Source organism: Salmo salar, chromosome ssa12, assembly GCF_905237065.1.
Source record: "Salmo salar chromosome ssa12, Ssal_v3.1, whole genome shotgun sequence".
NCBI classification, from domain to species: Eukaryota; Metazoa; Chordata; class Actinopteri; order Salmoniformes; family Salmonidae; genus Salmo; species Salmo salar.
Window position 1 is genome coordinate 100,536,717 of NC_059453.1, and position 21,156 is coordinate 100,557,872.

At 46.0% G+C, this 21,156-nt stretch overlaps 1 protein-coding gene across 1 annotated transcript in view; it reads left to right on the forward strand.

Annotated features, from left to right (window-relative positions):
* phf2 (PHD finger protein 2) overlaps positions 1–21,156 on the forward strand; it is a 208,180-nt gene that overhangs the window by 46,150 nt on the left and 140,874 nt on the right. The gene's annotated exons all lie outside the window — the stretch shown is intronic.

Consider the following 21,156-nt stretch of genomic DNA (forward strand, 5'->3'; position numbering starts at 1 on the left):
GGTAATAACATGGCTATATACAGGGAGTACCAGGTAATAACATGGCTATATACAGGGAGTACCAGGTAATAACATGGCTATATACAGGGAGTACCAGGTAATAACATGGCTATATACAGGGAGTACCAGGTAATAACATGGCTATATACAGGGAGTACCGGGTAATAACATGGCTATATACAGGGAGTACCAGGTAATAACATGGCTATATACAGGGAGTACCGGTTAATAACATGGCTACATACAGGGAGTACCAGGTAATAACATGGCTATATACAGGGAGTACCGGTTAATAACATGGCTACATACAGGAAGTACCAGGTAGTAACATGGCTATATACAGGGGGTACCAGGTAGTAACATGGCTATATACAGGGGGTACCAGGTAATAACATGGCTATATACAGGGGGTACCAGGTAGTAACATGGCTATATACAGGAAGTACCAGGTAATAACATGGCTATATACAGGGAGTACCAGGTAATAACATGGCTATATACAGGGAGTACCAGGTAATAACATGGTTATATACAGGGAGTACCGGGTAATAACATGGCTATATACAGGGAGTCCCAGGTAATAACATGGCTATATACAGGGAGTACCAGGTAATAACATGGCTATATACAGGAAGTACCAGGTAATAACATGGCTACATACAGGGAGTACCAGGTAATAACATGGCTATATACAGGGAGTGCCAGGTAATAACATGGCTATATACAGGAAGTACCAGGTAATAACATGGCTACATACAGGGAGTACCAGGTAATAACATGGCTATATACAGCGATTACCAGGTAATAACATGGCTATATACAGGGAGTACCAGGTAATAACATGGCTATATACAGGGAGTACCGGGTAATAACATGGTTATATACAGGGAGTACCAGGTAATAACATGGCTATATACAGGAAGTACCAGGTAATAACATGGCTATATACAGGGAGTACCAGGTAATAACATGGCTATATACAGGGAGTACCAGGTAATAACATGGCTATATACAGGGAGTACCAGGTAATAACATGGCTATATACAGGGAGTACCAGGTAATAACATGGCTATATACAGGGAGTACCAGGTAATAACATGGCTATATACAGGGAGTACCAGGTAATACCATGGCTATATACAGGGAGTACCAGGTAATAACATGGCTATATACAGGGAGTACCAGGTAATAACATGGCTATATACAGGGAGTACCAGGTAATAACATGGCTATGTACAGGGAGTACCAGGTAATAACATGGCTATATACAGGGAGTATCAGGTAATAACATGGCTATATACAGGAAGTACCAGGTAATAACATGGCTATATACAGGGAGTACCGGGTAATAACATAGCTATATACAGGGAGTACCAGGTAATAACATGGCTATATACAGGGAGTACCGGGTAATAACATGGCTACATACAGGGAGTACCAGGTAATAACATGGCTATATACAGGGAGTACCAGGTAATAACATGGCTATATACAGGGAGTACCAGGTAATAACATGGCTATATACAGGGAGTACCAGGTAATAACATGGCTATATACAGGAAGTACCAGGTAATAACATGGCTATATACAGGGAGTACCAGGTAATAACATGGCTATATACAGGGAGTACCAGGTAATAACATGGCTACATACAGGGAGTACCAGGTAATAACATGGCTACATACAGGGAGTACCAGGTAATAACATGGCTATATACAGGGAGTACCAGGTAATAACATGGCTACATACAGGGAGTACCAGGTAATAACATGGCTATATACAGTAAGTACCAGGTAATAACATGGCTACATACAGGAAGTACCAGGTAATAACATGGCTATATACAGGGAGTACCGGTTAATAACATGGCTATATACAGGGAGTACCAGGTAATAACATGGCTATATACAGGGAGTACCAGGTAATAACATGGCTACATACAGGGAGTACCAGGTAATAACATGGCTATATACAGGCAGTACCGGGTAATAACATGGTTATATACAGGGAGTACCAGGTAATAACATGGCTATATACAGGGAGTACCAGGTAATAACATGGCTATATACAGGGAGTACCAGGTAATAACATGGCTATATACAGGTAGTACCAGGTAATAACATGGCTATATACAGGAAGTACCGGGTAATAACATGGTTATATACAGGGAAGCTGGAGACTTATATTTCCCTCACTAACTTTAAACATCAGCTCTCTGAGCAGCTAACCGATCGCTGCAGCTGTACACAGCCCATCTGTAAATAGCCCACCCAATCTACCTACCTCATCCCCATATTGTTTTTATTTACTTTCTGCTCTTTTGCACACCAGTATCTCTACTTGCACACCATCCTCTGCTCATCTATCACTCCAGTGTTAATTTTCTAAATTGTAATTCTTCGCTACTACGGCCTATTTATTGCCTTACCTCCTCACGCCATTTGCACACACTATATATAGACTTTTTCTATTGTGTTATTGACTGTATGTTTGTTTAACTCCATGTGTAACTCTGTGTTGTTTGTGTCGAACTGCTTTGCTTTATCTTGGCCAGGTCTCAGTTGTAAATGAGAACTTGTTCTCAACTGGCCTACCTGGTTAAATAAAGGGTTAGGGTTATATATATAATATATAAATACCTGGTTAAATAAAGGGTTAGGTATATATATATATATAAATACCTGGTTAAATAAAGGGTTATATATATATATAAATACCTGGTTAAATACAAGGTGAAAAAAAAAGAATTTTTTTATTTATTTAGATCCCTTGACTAATTTAGAATGAGATTACAGCCTCATTCTAAAATGGATGAAATATATTTATTTCATCATCAATCTACGCACAATACCCCATAAAGACAAAGTGAAAACAGGTTTTTATTCAATTTTGCAAATGTATTAAAAATAAAATGAATAAATAACTTATTTCCATAAGTATTCAGACCATTTGCTATGAGACTAGAAATTGAGCTCAGGTGCATCCTGTTTCCATTGATTATCCTTGAGATGTTTCTACAACTTGATAAGAGTCCACCTGTGGTAAATTCAGTTGATTGGACATGATTTGGAAAGACACACACCTGTCTATATAAGGTCCCACAGTTGACAGTGCATGTCAGAGCAAAAACCAAGCCGTGAGGTGGAAGGAATTGTCCATAGAGCTCAGAGACAGGATGGTGTTGAGCCACAGATCTGGGGAAGGGTACCAAAACATTTCTGCAGCGTTGAAGGTCCCCAAGAACACAGTGTCCTCCATCATTCTGAAATGGAAGAAGTTTGGAACCACCAAGACTCTTCCTAGAGCTGTCCGCCTGGCCAAACTGATCGGGGGAGAAGGGCCTTGGTCAGGGAGGTGACCAAGAACCCGATGGTCACTCTGACAGAGCTCCAGAGTTCCTCTGTGGAGATGGGAGAAACTTCCAGAAGGACAACCATCTCTGCAGCACTCCACCAATCAGGCCTTTATGGTAGAGTGGCAAGACAAAAGCCACTCCTCAGTAAAAAGCACATGACAGTCTGCTTGGAGTTGGACCAAAAGGCACCTAAAGGACTCTTAGACCATGAGAAACAACATTCTCTGGTCTGATGTAACCAAGCTTGTGCTTAGGGTCATTGTCCTGTTGAAGGTGAACCTTCGCCCCAGTCTGAGGTCCTGAGCGCTCTGGGGCAGGTTTTCATCAAGGAGCTCTCTGTACTTTGCTCCGTTCATCTTTCCCTCGATCCTGACTAGTCTCCAGTCCCTGCCGCTGAAAAACATCCCCACAGCATGATGTTGCCACCACCATGCTTCACCGTAGGGATGGTGCCAGGTTTGGTCCAGACGTGACACTTGGCATTCAGGCCTCAACGCAATCCTGTCTCGGAGCTCTACGGACAATTCCTTCCACCTCATGGCTTGGTTTTTGCTCTGACATGCACTGTCAACTGTGGGACCTTGTATAGACAGGTGTGTGTGCCTTTCCAAATCATGTCCAATCAATTGAATTTACCACAGGTGGACTCCAAACCGGTTGTAGAAACATCTCAAGGATGATCAATGGAAACAGGATGCACCTGAGCTCAATTTACAGTCTCATAGTGAAGGGTCTGAATACTTATGGAAATAAGGTGTTTCTGTTTTTTTATTTGTAATAAATTTGCTCAAATTTCTAAAAACCTGTTTTCACTTTGTAATTATGTGGTATTGTGTGTAGATTGATGAGGAAATTGTTATATTTAATCCATTTTAGAATAAGACTGTAATGTAATAAAATGTGTAAAAAGTCAAGGGGTCTGAATACTTTCCTAAAGCACTGTAAAGGTGTACTGGGCCCCAGTGATGTACCGGGCCTTATGCCCCACCCTCTGTAGCGGCTCGAAGGTCGACTGTATCTGTGTGTGTGTGTTTGTTTGTGTAGGATATGTAGCTAGTTAGTTTTTAAACAGCGACTCTCTCTGTGTCAATCTCCTTAAAGCAGATTTAATTTAACTCCAACCTGTCTCTTACCCTGTCAGACAGGATTATCAGACAGTACTAATACATCTCAGACAGGATTATCAGACAGTACTAATACAGCTCAGACAGGATTATCAGACAGTACTAATACAGCCCAGACCGGATTATCAGACAGTACTAATACATCTCAGACAGGATTATCAGACAGTACTAATACATCTCAGACAGGATTATCAGACAGTACTAATACATCTCAGACAGGATTATCAGACAGTACTAATATAGCTCAGACAGGATTATCAGACAGTACTAATAGAGCTCAGACAGGATTTTCAGACAGTACTAATACATCTCAGATCAGACAGTTTTATCAGGAAGTATTAATACATCCCAGACAGGATTATCAGACAGTACTAATACATCCCAGACAGGATTATCAGACAGTACTAATAGAGCTCAGACAGGATTATCAGACAGGATTATCAGACAGTACTAATAGAGCTCAGACAGGATTATCAGACAGTACTAATACATCTCAGACAAAATTATCAGACAGTACTAATAGAGCTCAGACAGGATTATCAGACAGTACTAATACATCTCAGACAGGATTATCAGACAGTACTAATAGAGCTCAGACAGGATTATCAGACAGTACTAATACATCTCAGACAGGATTATCAGACAGTACTAATACAGCTCAGACAGGATTATCAGACAGTACTAATACATCCCAGACAGGATTATCAGACAGTACTAATAGAGCTCAGACAGGATTATCAGACAGTACTAATACAGCTCAGACAGGATTATCAGACAGTACTAATACATATCAGACAGGATTATCAGACAGTACTAATAGAGCTCAGACAGGATTGTCAGACAGTACTAATACATCCCAGACAGGATTATCAGACAGTACTAATACATCTCAGACAGGATTATCAGACAGTACTAATACAACTCAGACAGGCAGACATATCAGATTCAACAGCCTCTGAATGGATTGGAGTTGTCATAGTGATATGAGACGTCTTGCAGTGTACCAGAGTGGACACTAGATGGAGCTCTCAGACCACTATTAGAAAGCCTCCCTCTGGATCCATAGGCTTCATCCCAAATGACACCCTATTCACTATAGTGCACTACTTTTGACCAGAGCCTTGATCACAAATAGTTTACTGTATAGGAAATAGGGTGCCATTTGTGACGTACACACTGTCTGCCTGGTTCTGGATCCCTTCTGTCAGGAGAAATCTACGGCTGTGTTCCAGGCTGACTACATTGTAGATTCCTGCCAGGTTTTACAGCACATATGGTTATGTGTTTAACATATCAGCTAAGCACATCATACGGGACAGTTTCCCACTACCAAGCTTCATCTGGGAAGCTGGCCCTACATGTTACATATCCAGCCATCACCATGTCTTCAGACATCTTTAAAAACTGAAGACATTTTACAAATAAAAAGACGTTTTAAGATTTATTTCTGGTAGATGTATTTAAACTAATAGTATATCTGGGTGATGTATTTAAACTAATAGTATATCTGGGTGATGTATTTAAACTAATAGTATATCTGGGTGATGTATTTAAACTAATAGTATATCTGGGCGATGTATTTAAACTAATAGTATATCTGGGTGATGTATTTAAACTAATAGTATATCTGGGTGATGTATTTAAACTAATAGTATATCTGGGTGATGTATTTAAACTAATAGTATATCTGGGTGATGTATTTAAACTAATAGTATATCTGGGGAACTGAATAGGGGGCCAGGCCGTATCCAGAGCAGGGCTGATCAGGGGAACTGAATAGGGGGTAGGCCGTATCTAGAGCAGGGCTGATCAGGGGTACTGAATAGGGGGCCAGGCCGTATCCAGAGCAGGGCTGATCAGGGGTACTGAATAGGGGGCCAGGCCGTATCCAGAGCAGGGCTGATCAGGGGTACTGAATAGGGGGCCAGGCCGTATCCAGAGCAGGGCTGATCAGGGGAACTGAATAGGGGGTAGGCCGTATCCAGAGCAGGGCTGATCAGGGGTACTGAATAGGGGGGCAGGCCGTATCCAGAGCAGGGCTGATCAGGGGAACTGAATAGGGTAGAGTATCTGTTCCTGAGAAACACCTTGTTCACATGTTGTCCAGGTGCCCCTGTGTACCTGTAGATGTCGTTCCAATTCCTAATTGAGGTTGGGTGGCCCAGAAACATCAGGGAAACACACAGACCTGGGCTTCTTGGATGAACTCCTCACACGCTGGCCAAGGATCCGGTCTGTTGAGGGAGCGGTTTCCCCGCCAACTAAATCTCTATCGGAAAAATAAACACAGTTGAGTTTGCTGTGCAGCATTATCTAGTTACACTGCAGTTCAACATCAGAGAGTATCACCACTGTACCAGCAGTAACACTGTACCAGCAGTAACACTGTACCACCAGTACCACTGTACCAGCAGTAACACTGTACCACTGTACCAGCAGTAACACTGTACCACCAGTACCACTGTACCAGCAGTAACACTGTACCACTGTACCAGCAGTAACACTGTACCACCAGTACCACTGTACCAGCAGTAACACTGTACCACTGTACCAGCAGTAACACTGTACCACTGTACCACCAGTACCACTGTACCAGCAGTAACACTGTACCACTGTACCAGCAGTAACACTGTACCACCAGTACCACTGTACCAGCAGTAACACTGTACCACTGTACCAGCAGTAACACTGTACCACTGTACCAGCAGTAACACTGTACCACCAGTACCACTGTACCAGCAGTAACACTGTACCACCAGTAACACTGTACCACTGTACCAGCAGTAACACTGTACCACTGTACCAGCAGTAACACTGTACCAGCAGTAACACTGTACCACTGTACCAGCAGTAACACTGTACCACTGTACCAGCAGTAACACTGTACCACTCTACCAGCAGTAACACTGTACCACTCTACCAGCAGTAACACTGTACCACTGTACCAGCAGTAACACTGTACCACTGGACCAGCAGTAACACTGTACCACCAGTAACACTGTACCACTGTACCAGCAGTACCACTGTACCACTGTTTGGTGGTGAGGTGGGACCCCATCTTTATGGTTGGGTATGGCTCAGTGTTGGTGGTGAGGTAGTACCCCATCTTTATGGTTGGGTATGGCTCAGTGTTGGTGGTGAGTTGGGACCCCATCTTTATGGTTGGGTATGGCTCAGTGTTAGTGGTGATTTAGGACCCCATCTTTATGGTTGGGTATGGCTCAGTGTTAGTGGTGAGGTAGTACCCCATCTTTATGGTTGGGTATGGCTCAGTGTTAGTGGTGAGGTAGTACCCCATCTTTATGGTTGGGTATGGCTCAGTGTTAGTGGTGAGGTAGTACCCCATCTTTATGGTTGGGTATGACTCAGTGTTGGTGGTGAGGTGGGACCCCATCTTTATGGTTGGGTATGGCTCAGTGTTGGTGGTGAGGTAGTACCCCATCTTTATGGTTGGGTATGGCTCAGTGTTAGTGGTGTGGTAGTACCCCATCTTTATGGTTGGGTATGGCTCAGTGTTAGTGGTGAGGTAGTACCCCATCTTTATGGTTGGGTATGGCTCAGTGTTGGTGGTGAGGTAGTACCCCATCTTTATGGTTGGGTATGGCTCAGTGTTGGTGGTGAGGTAGTACCCCATCTTTATGGTTGGGTATGGCTCAGTGTTAGTGGTGATTTAGGACCCCATCTTTATGGTTGGGTATGGCTCAGTGTTGGTGGTGAGGTAGTACCCCATCTTTATGGTTGGGTATGGCTCAGTGTTGGTGGTGAGGTAGTACTCCATCTTTATGGTTGGGTATGGCTCAGTGTTAGTGGTGAGGTAGTACCCCATCTTTATGGTTGGGTATGGCTCAGTGTTGGTGGTGAGGTGGGACCCCATCTTTATGGTTGGGTATGGCTCAGTGTTGGTGGTGAGGTAGTACCCCATCTTTATGGTTGGGTATGGCTCAGTGTTAGTGGTGAGGTAGTACCCCATCTTTATGGTTGGGTATGGCTCAGTGTTGGTGGTGAGGTAGTACCCCATCTTTATGGTTGGGTATGGCTCAGTGTTAGTGGTGAGGTAGTACCCCATCTTTATGGTTGGGTATGGCTCAGTGTTGGTGGTGAGGTAGTACTCCATCTTTATGGTTGGGTATGGCTCAGTGGTAGTGGTGTGGTAGTACCCCATCTTTATGGTTGGGTACGGCTCAGTGTTAGTGGTGAGGTAGTACCCCATCTTTATGGTTTGATGTCAAATCTGAGGACAGAGTACTGAAGTAAATGACTATTCATCTGGTCATCATGAAGCCAGAAAACAAATCCTCATTATGAAATGATGACAACATACTTCTACTGGTGGGATGACAGGATTACTCTCTGGTGTAGTATGCAGTACATTACCAAGCCATTGGATGGGTCTGGTGTAGTATGCAGTACATTACCAAGCCATTGGATGGGTCTGGTGTAGTATGCAGTACATTACCAAGCCATTGGATGGGTCTGGTGTAGTATGCAGTACATTACCAAGCCATTGGATGGGTCTGGTGTAGTATGCAGTACATTACCAAGCCATTGGATGGGTCTGGTGTAGTATGCAGTACATTACCAAGCCATCGGATGGGTCTGGTGTAGTATGCAGTACATTACCAAGCCATTGGATGGGTCTGGTGTAGTATGCAGTACATTACCAAGCCATTGGATGGGTCTGGTGTAGTATGCAGTACATTACCAAGCCATTGGATGGGTCTGGTGTAGTATGCAGTACATTACCAAGCCATTGGATGGGTCTGGTGTAGTATGCAGTACATTACCAAGCCATTGGATGGGTCTGGTGTAGTATGCAGTACATTACCAAGCCATTGGATGGGTCTGGTGTAGTATGCAGTACATTACCAAGCCATTGGATGGGTCTGGTGTAGTATGCAGTACATTACCAAGCCATCGGATGGGTCTGGTGTAGTATGCAGTACATTACCAAGCCATTGGATGGGTCTGGTGTAGTATGCAGTACATTACCAAGCCATTGGATGGGTCTGGTGTAGTATGCAGTACATTACCAAGCCATTGGATGGGTCTGGTGTAGTATGCAGTACATTACCAAGCCATTGGATGGGTCTGGTGTAGTATGCAGTACATTACCAAGCCATCGGATGGGTCTGGTGTAGTATGCAGTACATTACCAAGCCATTGGATGGGTCTGGTGTAGTATGCAGTACATTACCAAGCCATTGGATGGGTCTGGTGTAGTATGCAGTACATTACCAAGCCATTGGATGGGTCTGGTGTAGTATGCAGTACATTACCAAGCCATCGGATGGGTCTGGTGTAGTATGCAGTAGATTACCAATCCATTGGATGGGTCTGGTGTAGTATGCAGTACATTACCAAGCCATCGGATGGGTCTGGTGTAGTATGCAGTACATTACCAAGCCATTGGATGGGTCTGGTGTAGTATGCAGTACATTACCAAGCCATTGGATGGGTCTGGTGTAGTATGCAGTACATTACCAAGCCATTGGATGGGTCTGGTGTAGTATGCAGTACATTACCAAGCCATTGGATGGGTCTGGTGTAGTATGCAGTACATTACCAAGCCATTGGATGGGTCTGGTGTAGTATGCAGTACATTACCAAGCCATTGGATGGGTCTGGTGTAGTATGCAGTACATTACCAATCCATTGGATGGGTCTGGTGTAGTATGCAGTACATTACCAAGCCATTGGATGGGTCCACAATCTCAGAAGAGACGGTCTTTCCTCTCTCTCCCATACCTAATTTGTGAAAACATAAAAGACTGGTTTCAGTTGAGTAGCAGTCTTAGCCACGTAGATGCATCAGATAGTATACCTTTGGTCCTGCTGCATACATATCACTGGTTAGAGGCTTATTTTCCCCGTGACATGTGTGAACCAACTTCTGTGTGATAAGGAGACTTGTATGGCATGATTCCACCTAATGTAACCTTCTGCGTCACTTTCAAAGAGGTACTTTTATTTTGAAGGCAAACTGCAAATTCCACTATTGTGCCAAATCCTTATTGTGGCTAGCTTCACAACGCATAACCCGGTCCTGTCGAGCATCACTAGCCAGATGACGCTAGCTGGCTGCTTATAACGTTAGCTTTGGGCAACAGGGTTAAGTAGCTGGCTAGCTATTTATTATCATAAACTGAAGGTCAATTTCAATAGGTGAACAACAAGTGACAACCTAGCTAATACCTACTCGCAAGGATTTCTAAATCATTACTAAGAATCATGAAAATGACTGCAGTTTCTACTGGTCATTGTTTTCAGGCTGGTTGTATTGGTGCTAGCTAGGTACCAAGCTAAAGCTAGCTACCCAAGAAGTTGCGGTCAATCAAATAATGCTTTATTACCAGCGCGGTATTGTAAACACATGGTTCGTGGCCGGTGTTTGCTTGTTTACAGACTGTTTTGTTCAGCTTTGACAGCGCTGCTGATAGTAGTGGTGACGCTCGGCTGTTACGGGCAAATTCAGAACACACAACATTCTATAATAGAACTGTGTTATTTGACATGTCAAATTAAAAGCTTATTTAACGTGTTAAATAGTGTTATTTAACATGTATCTTTTTTTACACGCAAAGACCCAAACGGCGTTCCGTAGTATGTATGTCGTGAAGCTAATAGCAGTGAAGCTATTACTGTGTAACTCCGGTAGGGAAACATCTGAACAATAGCGCACTTGGTAATGTTAGTGTGTACTGGGGCTCGACCAGTCGGCGAAAGCCAACATCACCCACGACAGAGAACGGTTGATTGTCAAGGGCAATACATTCCATTATCTTGGCGTTAATGGATTTCACCTTTGAGTTGTCGTCTCGCTGAAATGTTCTTGCTCTTTCAAATGACTGCTGGACTTGTTGACAGCTCGATCCACACAGCAGACATTGTGGGCTAGGTTAGGAATGCTCTGTTGCCCGTGTAGCGCAAAATGTTACGCAGCGCCTACCTTATATAGGTATGTACGGTAGCTTTGACATCGGCGTTAAACTAGACATCGGGCCGATACCGATATGTTCACCGGTATATCGTGCATCCCTGCCGTTAACGCAACAAAACATTCTAGCGCACATAGAATGTTCCCCACGATTGGCAACATCATTTTCCCACATCTATGAAAACAGACAGATGAATAAATACTACTACTACAGTTACCTAGGCCCAATGTCACAATGTTAAAGAATTAATCCTTCAATAAGTCTATTTGACTTTACTTTAGCAAATCATTTGTGAGGATCACACATTTTCTGCTGGAGGAGTTTGGCTTCAGCTTCATTGAGGTTTTATGTATAAAGGACAACATGGCAGAACGTGGGCATTCTGAAGCTGCCTACAGGTGTTGATGCCAATGTAAAGGCTGGTGGTTCTGCACAAAGCATCCCTGATGACCAGAGGAACGATCCAGAGGTCAGTCGTAGTAGCCAAATGGTTCATGTTGATAACATCAAAGATAAATGAGTGGTCTATTGACTGTATAAAATCTGCAAATTATCCATGTACAGAATAGCATCTACCTGCTTTAGCCAACAGGGACGGTCAAATTTCAAGATGACATTTTCCAGGAACTTCTGGACAAGAGTCTTGGCATTTCCGCACAGGAGTGTTAATTTGAAGCTGTTTAACATCACTAAGAGAATCCAGGTTGAAAGCGATCGATCCTGGTCTGTAAAATAATTCATTCGGTTTTTGTGAATTCAATATCTGCAAAAAATAATAAAGAAGATAAACGCGTCACCTGACTCATACATAATCCTTTCAGAGAGCAGGAGACTGACTCTGAGGCCTGAGCTGTGTGCCTGCCTCAGTCTTCTTGTCTTTCCACTCAACAATACCCATGTCTCTGTGATGATGGCCTTTGTGCTGGCCGTTGTTCGTCTAGACTCTCAAAAGGCTGCCATCTTGGTCTGTGTCACGTCCTGACCATAGAGAGCTTGTATTTTTCTATGGTAGAGTAGGTCAGGGCGTGACTGGGGGGGGGGGTTTGTCTAGTTTATTTATTTCTATGTTTGGTTCTAGTTTATTTATTTCTATGTTGGGGTTTTTGTCTAGTTTAATTTTTCTATGTTGTGCTCTAGGTACTTTTTTTTTTCTATGTTGTTTTGTTGTTGGATGATCCCCAATTAGAGGCAGCTTGTCATCGTCTCTAATTGGGGACCATATTTAAGTAGTTGTTTTTCCCACTAGTGTTTGTGGGAGATTATTTTGAGTTAGTTTCATGTTGCACCTCTTCGTCACGGTTTGTTATTGCTTTATTTCTAGTTTTATTGTATTGTCTCGCAATAGTTTCACAGATAAATAAATATGTGGAACGATACGCACGCTGCGGCTCGGTCTCGTTCATACGACGACCGTGACGGTCTGAGAGCCGAGCCGTTTCCAGAATCAACGTCTAAAAAAAGAAAAGACACCCATTGTTTCCCAGTGTTTCTCCCAACAGACTCTCCCAGTGTTTCTCCCAACAGACTCTCCCAGTGTTTCTCCCAACAGACTCTCCCAGTGTTTCTCCCAACAGACTCTCCCAGTGTTTCTCCCAACAGACTCTCCCAGTGTTTCTCCCAACAGACTCTCCCAGTGTTTCTCCCAACAGACTCTCCCAGTGTTTCTCCCAACAGACTCTCCCAGTGTTTCTCCCAACAGACTCTCCCAGTGTTTCTCCCAACAGACTCTCCCAGTGTTTCTCCCAACAGACTCTCCCAGTGTTTCTCCCAACAGACTCTCCCAGTGTTTCTCCCAACAGACTCTCCCAGTGTTTCTCCCAACAGACTCTCCCAGTGTTTCTCCCAACAGACTCTCCCATGTCAAAGTAGCAGAATGTGGACGGTGCACCTGGGGCTGAAAATGGGACAATTGGTCGTTTTCTCCTAATTTTCTGAAAATAATTTAGCATTTACTGTAATTCAATCAATCAAATGTATTCATAGAGCCCTTTTTACAACAGCAGTTATCACAAAGTGCTTATACAGAAACCCAGCCTTAAACGCTAAATAGCAAGCAATGCAGGTGTAGAAGCACCTAGAGAGGAACCAGGCTCTGAGGGGTGACCAGTCCTCTACTGGCTGTACTGGGTAGAGAGGAACCAGGCTCTGAGGGGTGACCAGTCCTCTACTGGCTGTACTGGGTAGACCAGAGGAACCAGGCTCTGAGGGGTGACCAGTCCTCTACTGGCTGTACTGGGTAGACCAGAGGAACCAGGCTCTGAGGGGTGACCAGTCCTCTACTGGCTGTACTGAGTAGACCAGAGGAACCAGGCTCTGAGGGGTGACCAGTCCTCTACTGGCTGTACTGGGTAGACCAGAGGAACCAGGCTCTGAGGGGTGACCAGTCCTCTACTGGCTGTACTGGGTAGACCAGAGGAACCAGGCTCTGAGGGGTGACCAGTCCTCTACTGGCTGTACTGGGTAGACCAGAGGAACCAGGCTCTGAGGGGTGACCAGTCCTCTACTGGCTGTACTGGGTAGAGAGGAACCAGGCTCTGAGGGGTGACCAGTCCTCTACTGGCTGTACTGGGTAGAGAGGATCCAGGCTCTGAGGGGTGACCAGTCCTCTACTGGCTGTACTGGGTAGAGAGGAACCAGGCTCTGAGGGGTGACCAGTCCTCTACTGGCTGTACTGGGTAGAGAGGAACCAGGCTCTGAGGGGTGACCAGTCCTCTACTGGCTGTACTGGGTAGACCAGAGGAACCAGGCTCTGAGGGGTGACCAGTCCTCTACTGGCTGTACTGGGTAGAGAGGAACCAGGCTCTGAGGGGTGACCAGTCCTCTACTGGCTGTACTGGGTAGAGAGGAACCAGGCTCTGAGGGGTGACCAGTCCTCTACTGGCTGTACTGGGTAGACCAGAGGAACCAGGCTCTGAGGGGTGACCAGTCCTCTACTGGCTGTACTGGGTAGACCAGAGGAACCAGGCTCTGAGGGGTGACCAGTCCTCTACTGGCTGTACTGGGTAGACCAGAGGAACCAGGCTATGAGGGGTGGCCAGTCCTCTACTGGCTGTACTGGGTAGACCAGAGGAACCAGGCTCTGAGGGGTGACCAGTCCTCTACTGGCTGTACTGGGTAGAGAGGAACCAGGCTCTGAGGGGTGACCAGTCCTCTACTGGCTGTACTGGGTAGACCAGAGGAACCAGGCTCTGAGGGGTGACCAGTCCTCTACTGGCTGTACTGGGTAGAGAGGAACCAGGCTCTGAGGGGTGACCAGTCCTCTTCTGGCTGTACTGGGTAGAGATTATCAGTGGTGGAAAAAGTACCCAATTGTCATACTTGAGTAAAAGCAAAGATACCTTAATAGAAAATGACTCAAGTAAAATTGAAAGTCACCCAGTAAAATACTACTTCAGTAAAAGTCTAAATGTATTTGGTTCTAAATTTACTTTTAAAGTAAATGTCATTGGTAAAATATACTTAAGTGTCAAAAGTAAAAGAACAATTGTAAATCATTTCAAATTCCTTATAAAGCAGACGGCCACATTTTCTTGTTTTTGTCATTTACAGATAGCCAGGGGCACGCTCCATCACTCAGACACCATTTACTGATGGCCAGGGGCACGCTCCATCACTCAGACACCATTTACAGATAGCCAGGGGAACACTCCAACACCCAGACACCATTTACAGATAGCCAGGGGCACGCTCCATCACTCAGATACCATTTACTGATGGCCAGGGGCTCACTCCAACACTCAGACACCATTTACTGATAGCCAGGGGCTCACTCCATCACTCAGATACCATTTACTGATAGCCAGGGGCTCACTCCATCACTCAGATACCATTTACTGATAGCCAGGGGCTCACTCCAACACCCAGATACCATTTACTGATAGCCAGGGGAACACTCCATCACTCAGATACCATTTACTGATAGCCAGGGGCTCACTCCAACACCCAGACACCATTTACAGATAGCCAGGGGAACACTCCAACACCCAGACACCATTTACTGATAGCCAGGGGAACACTCCAACACCCAGACACCATTTACAGATAGCCAGGGGAACACTCCAACACCCAGACACCATTTACAGATAGCCAGGGGCTCACTCCAACACCCAGACACCATTTACTGATAGCCAGGGGAACACTCCAACACCCAGACACCATTTACTGATAGCCAGGGGCACACTCCAACACCCAGATACCATTTACTGATAGCCAGGGGAACACTCCATCACTCAGATACCATTTACTGATAGCCAGGGGCTCACTCCAACACCCAGATACCATTTACTGATAGCCAGGGGAACACTCCATCACTCAGATACCATTTACTGATAGCCAGGGGCTCACTCCAACACCCAGACACCATTTACTGATAGCCAGGGGAACACTCCAACACCCAGACACCATTTACTGATAGCCAGGGGAACACTCCAACACCCAGACACCATTTACTGATAGCCAGGGGAACACTCCAACACCCAGACACCATTTACAGATAGCCAGGGGAACACTCCAACACCCAGACACCATTTACAGATAGCCAGGGGCTCACTCCAACACCCAGACACCATTTACAGATAGCCAGGGGAACACTCCAACACCCAGACACCATTTACTGATAGCCAGGGGCTCACTCCAACACCCAGACACCATTTACAGATAGCCAGGGGCTCACTCCAACACCCAGACACCATTTACAGATAGCCAGGGGCTCACTCCAACACCCAGACACCATTTACTGATAGCCAGGGGCTCACTCCAACACCCAGACACCATTTACAGATAGCCAGGGGAACACGCCAACACCCAGACGCCATTTACTGATAGCCAGGGGCACACTCCATCACTCAGACACCATTTAATGATGGCCAGGGGAACACTCCAACACTCAGACACCATTTACTGATAGCCAGGGGCACGCTCCAACACTCCAACACACAGACACCATTTACTGATGGCCAGGGGCACGCTCCAACACTCCAACACACAGACACCATTTACTGATGGCCAGGGGCACGCTCCAACACTCAGACACCATTTACTGATAGCCAGGGGCACGCTCCAACACTCAGATACCATTTACTGATAGCCTGGGGCACGCTCCAACACTCAGACACCATTTACAGATAGCCAGGGGAACACTCCAACACTCAGATACCATTTACTGATAGCCAGGGGCACGCTCCAACACTCAGACACCATTTACTGATAGCCAGGGGCACGCTCCAACACTCAGATACCATTTACTGATAGCCAGGGGAACACTCCAACACTCAGACACCATTTACTGATAGCCAGGGGCACGCTCCATCACTCAGACACCATTTACTGATGGCCAGGGGCACGCTCCATCACTCAGACACCATTTACAGATAGCCAGGGGAACACTCCAACACCCAGACACCATTTACTGATAGCCAGGGGAACACTCCAACACCCAGACACCATTTACAGATAGCCAGGGGCACGCTCCATCACTCAGATACCATTTACTGATGGCCAGGGGCTCACTCCAACACTCAGATACCATTTACTGATGGCCAGGGGCTCACTCCATCACTCAGATACCATTTACTGATAGCCAGGGGCTCACTCCAACACCCAGATACCATTTACTGATAGCCAGGGGAACACTCCATCACTCAGATACCATTTACTGATAGCCAGGGGCTCACTCCAACACCCAGACACCATTTACAGATAGCCAGGGGAACACTCCAACACCCAGACACCATTTACTGATAGCCAGGGGAACACTCCAACACCCAGACACCATTTACAGATAGCCAGGGGAACACTCCAACACCCAGACACCATTTACAGATAGCCAGGGGCTCACTCCAACACCCAGACACCATTTACTGATAGCCAGGGGAACACTCCAACACCCAGACACCATTTACTGATAGCCAGGGGAACACTCCAACACCCAGACACCATTTACTGATAGCCAGGGGCACACTCCAACACCCAGATACCATTTACTGATAGCCAGGGGAACACTCCATCACTCAGATACCATTTACTGATAGCCAGGGGCTCACTCCAACACCCAGACACCATTTACAGATAGCCAGGGGCTCACTCCAACACCCAGACACCATTTACTGATAGCCAGGGGAACACTCCAACACCCAGACACCATTTACTGATAGCCAGGGGCACACTCCATCACTCAGACACCATTTAATGATGGCCAGGGGAACACTCCAACACTCAGACACCATTTACTGATAGCCAGGGGCACGCTCCAACACTCCAACACACAGACACCATTTACTGATGGCCAGGGGCACGCTCCAACACTCCAACACACAGACACCATTTACAGATAGCCAGGGGCTCACTCCAACACCCAGACACCATTTACAGATAGCCAGGGGCTCACTCCAACACCCAGACACCATTTACTGATAGCCAGGGGAACACTCCAACACCCAGACACCATTTACTGATAGCCAGGGGCACACTCCATCACTCAGACACCATTTAATGATGGCCAGGGGAACACTCCAACACTCAGACACCATTTACTGATAGCCAGGGGCACGCTCCAACACTCCAACACACAGACACCATTTACTGATGGCCAGGGGCACGCTCCAACACTCCAACACACAGACACCATTTACTGATGGCCAGGGGCACGCTCAAACACTCAGACACCATTTACTGATAGCCAGGGGCACGCTCCAACACTCCAACACACAGACACCATTTACTGATAGCCAGGGGCACGCTCCAACACTCAGATACCATTTACTGATAGCCAGGGGAACACTCCAACACTCAGACATCATTTACTGATAGCCAGGGGCACGCTCCAACACTCAGATACCATTTACTGATAGCCTGGGGCACGCTCCAACACTCAGACACCATTTACAGATAGCCAGGGGAACACTCCAACACTCAGATACCATTTACTGATAGCCAGGGGCACGCTCCAACACTCAGATACCATTTACTGATAGCCAGGGGAACACTCCAACACTCAGACATCATTTACAGATAGCCAGGGGAACACTCCAACACTCAGACATCATTTACAGATAGCCAGGGACACGCTCCAACACTCAGACATCATTACAGATAGCCAGGGGTACACTCCAACACTCAGACATCATTACAGATAGCCAGGGGTACACTCCAACACTCAGACATCATTTACAGATAGCCAGGGGAACACTCCAACACTCAGACACCATTTACAGATAGCCAGGGGTACACTCCAACACTCAGACATCATTACAGATAGCCTGGGGCACGCTCCAACACTCAGACATCATTTACAGATAGCCAGGGGTACACTCCAACACTCAGACATCATTTACAGATAGCCAGGGGAACACTCCAACACTCCATCACTCAGACATCATTTACAGATAGCCAGGGGCACGCTCCAACACCCAGACACCATTTACTGATAGCCAGGGGCATGCTCCAACACTCAGATACCATTTACTGATAGCCAGGGGCACGCTCCAACACTCAGATACCATTTACTGATAGCCAGGGGCACGCTCCAACACTCAGACATCATTTACAGATAGCCTGGGGAACACTCCATCACTCAGACATCATTTACAGATAGCCAGGGGCACGCTCCAACACTCAGACATCATTTACTGATAGCCAGGGGCACGCTCCAACACTCAGACACCATTTACTGATAGCCAGGGGCACACGCTCCAACACTCAGACACCATTTACTGATAGCCAGGGGCACGCTCCAACACCCAGACACCATTTACTGATGGCCAGGGGAACGCTCCAACACTCAGACATCATTTACAGATAGCCAGGGGAACACTCCAACACTCCATCACTCAGACATCATTTACAGATAGCCAGGGGCACGCTCCAACACCCAGACACCATTTACAGATAGCCAGGGGAACACTCCAACACTCCAACACTCAGACACCATTTACTGATAGCCAGGGGCACGCTCCAACACTCAGACTTCATTTACTGATAGCCAGGGGCACGCTCCAACACTCAGACTTCATTTACTGATAGCCAGGGGCACGCTCCAACACTCCAACACTCCATCACTCAGACATAATTTACAGATAGCCAGGGACACACTCCATCACTCAGACATCATTTACAGATAGCCAGGGGAACACTCCAACACTCCATCACTCAGACACCATTTACAAACGAAGTATGTGTTTAGTGAGTTGCCAGATCAGAGGCAGTAGGGATGACCAGTGATGTTCTCTGTTTAGTGAGTCTTCCAGATCAGAGGCAGTAGAGATGACCAGGGATGTTCTCTGTTTAGTGAGTCCTCCAGATCAGAGGCAGTAGGGATGACCAGAGATGTTCTCTGTTTAGTGAGTCCTCCAGATCAGAGGCAGTAGGGAGGACCAGGGATGTTCTCTGTTTAGTGAGTCCTCCAGATCAGAGGCAGTAGGGAGGACCAGGGATGTTCTCTGTTTAGTGAGTCCTCCAGATCAGAGGCAGTAGAGATGACCAGGGATGTTCTCTGTTTAGTGAGTCCTCCAGATCAGAGGCAGTAAGGATCACCAGGGATGTTCTCTGTTTAGTGAGTCCTCCAGATCAGAGGCAGTAGGGATGACCAGGGATGTTCTCTGTTTAGTGAGTCCTCCAGATCAGAGGCAGTAGGGATGACCAAGGATGTTCTCTGTTTAGTGAGTCCTCCAGATCAGAGGCAGTAGGGATGACCAGGGATGTTCTCTGTGTCATGACTGTCCTGATCAGGTCAGGGTACAGGAGACCACCACCCTACAGATTATCTCCCAAACCCCCAACAGAGGAGGAGAGATCTAGGGGTCTGAAGATGTCGGGGGTTTTATGACACCTCACGCCCATAATAATCCTTAGGCCACTGAGAAATTCCTTTGTCCTCACTATGGAGAACTGGCCTCAGAACATTAAACACGCAATAAAGGGACTTTGGAACAATGGTTTCCGTCAGCCACAATGGTGGTCATGACGAGAGGTGGAATATGAAAATGTATGTAACTTTTGTATTGTTATTAAAGGTTAAGAGATGACGTTATTATGAAAACATTGTACCTTTAAGAGTTTTCCCAGTATATGCCTGATGTTTATACATTGTACGTTGTGTGGAAAATATCCAAATCAAAGAGAATGTTTTGGTAAAGATGAGATGTGAAGGTAGTGTCTAAAATAGGATTTTAGTCAAATCTAGGCCTTGCCCCTTAACTTGGTACGCCCAGAGAATTGCCCTAAAGGCGGTTACGCCCACTTCTGACCCTAGGGTATAAGACAGGAGAGTGAAGAATTAACATATGAGACTAATTGACCCCAAGCTGCAGCGAAGGTCTAACAAAGTCAACAAACCCCAAAACGAAACACAAGGTTGAAGACAAAGAAATCTTTTCTACACGAGCTACGGACGAGTAGCTGTGTCTAAGCGGGTGAATTCAAGCCGAACCACCCAGCCTCCACTCTCCATTGAATCGTGGTATATACACCGTTCGAGTCCGAAGCTGTGAGCTCTGAGCTACAGAGCTGTCTGTCCTCAGAAGACCCCTTTCAGATCAAGGGCGAGGGATCAGACCACTTAGCCAAGAAGGACACTGGCATAGTGAGGACAACCAGAGAGTTGCGCCGGAGAAGTGCGTCATTGAGAAGCCTAAACGACACACGCGGAGCTTCCCACCTGAGACCTCCCACACGTAATTACATCATTATATTCTGACCCATAAGAGCGGCAGTTCGGGGCAAGGCTAGGTTTAAATAAGCATGGCTG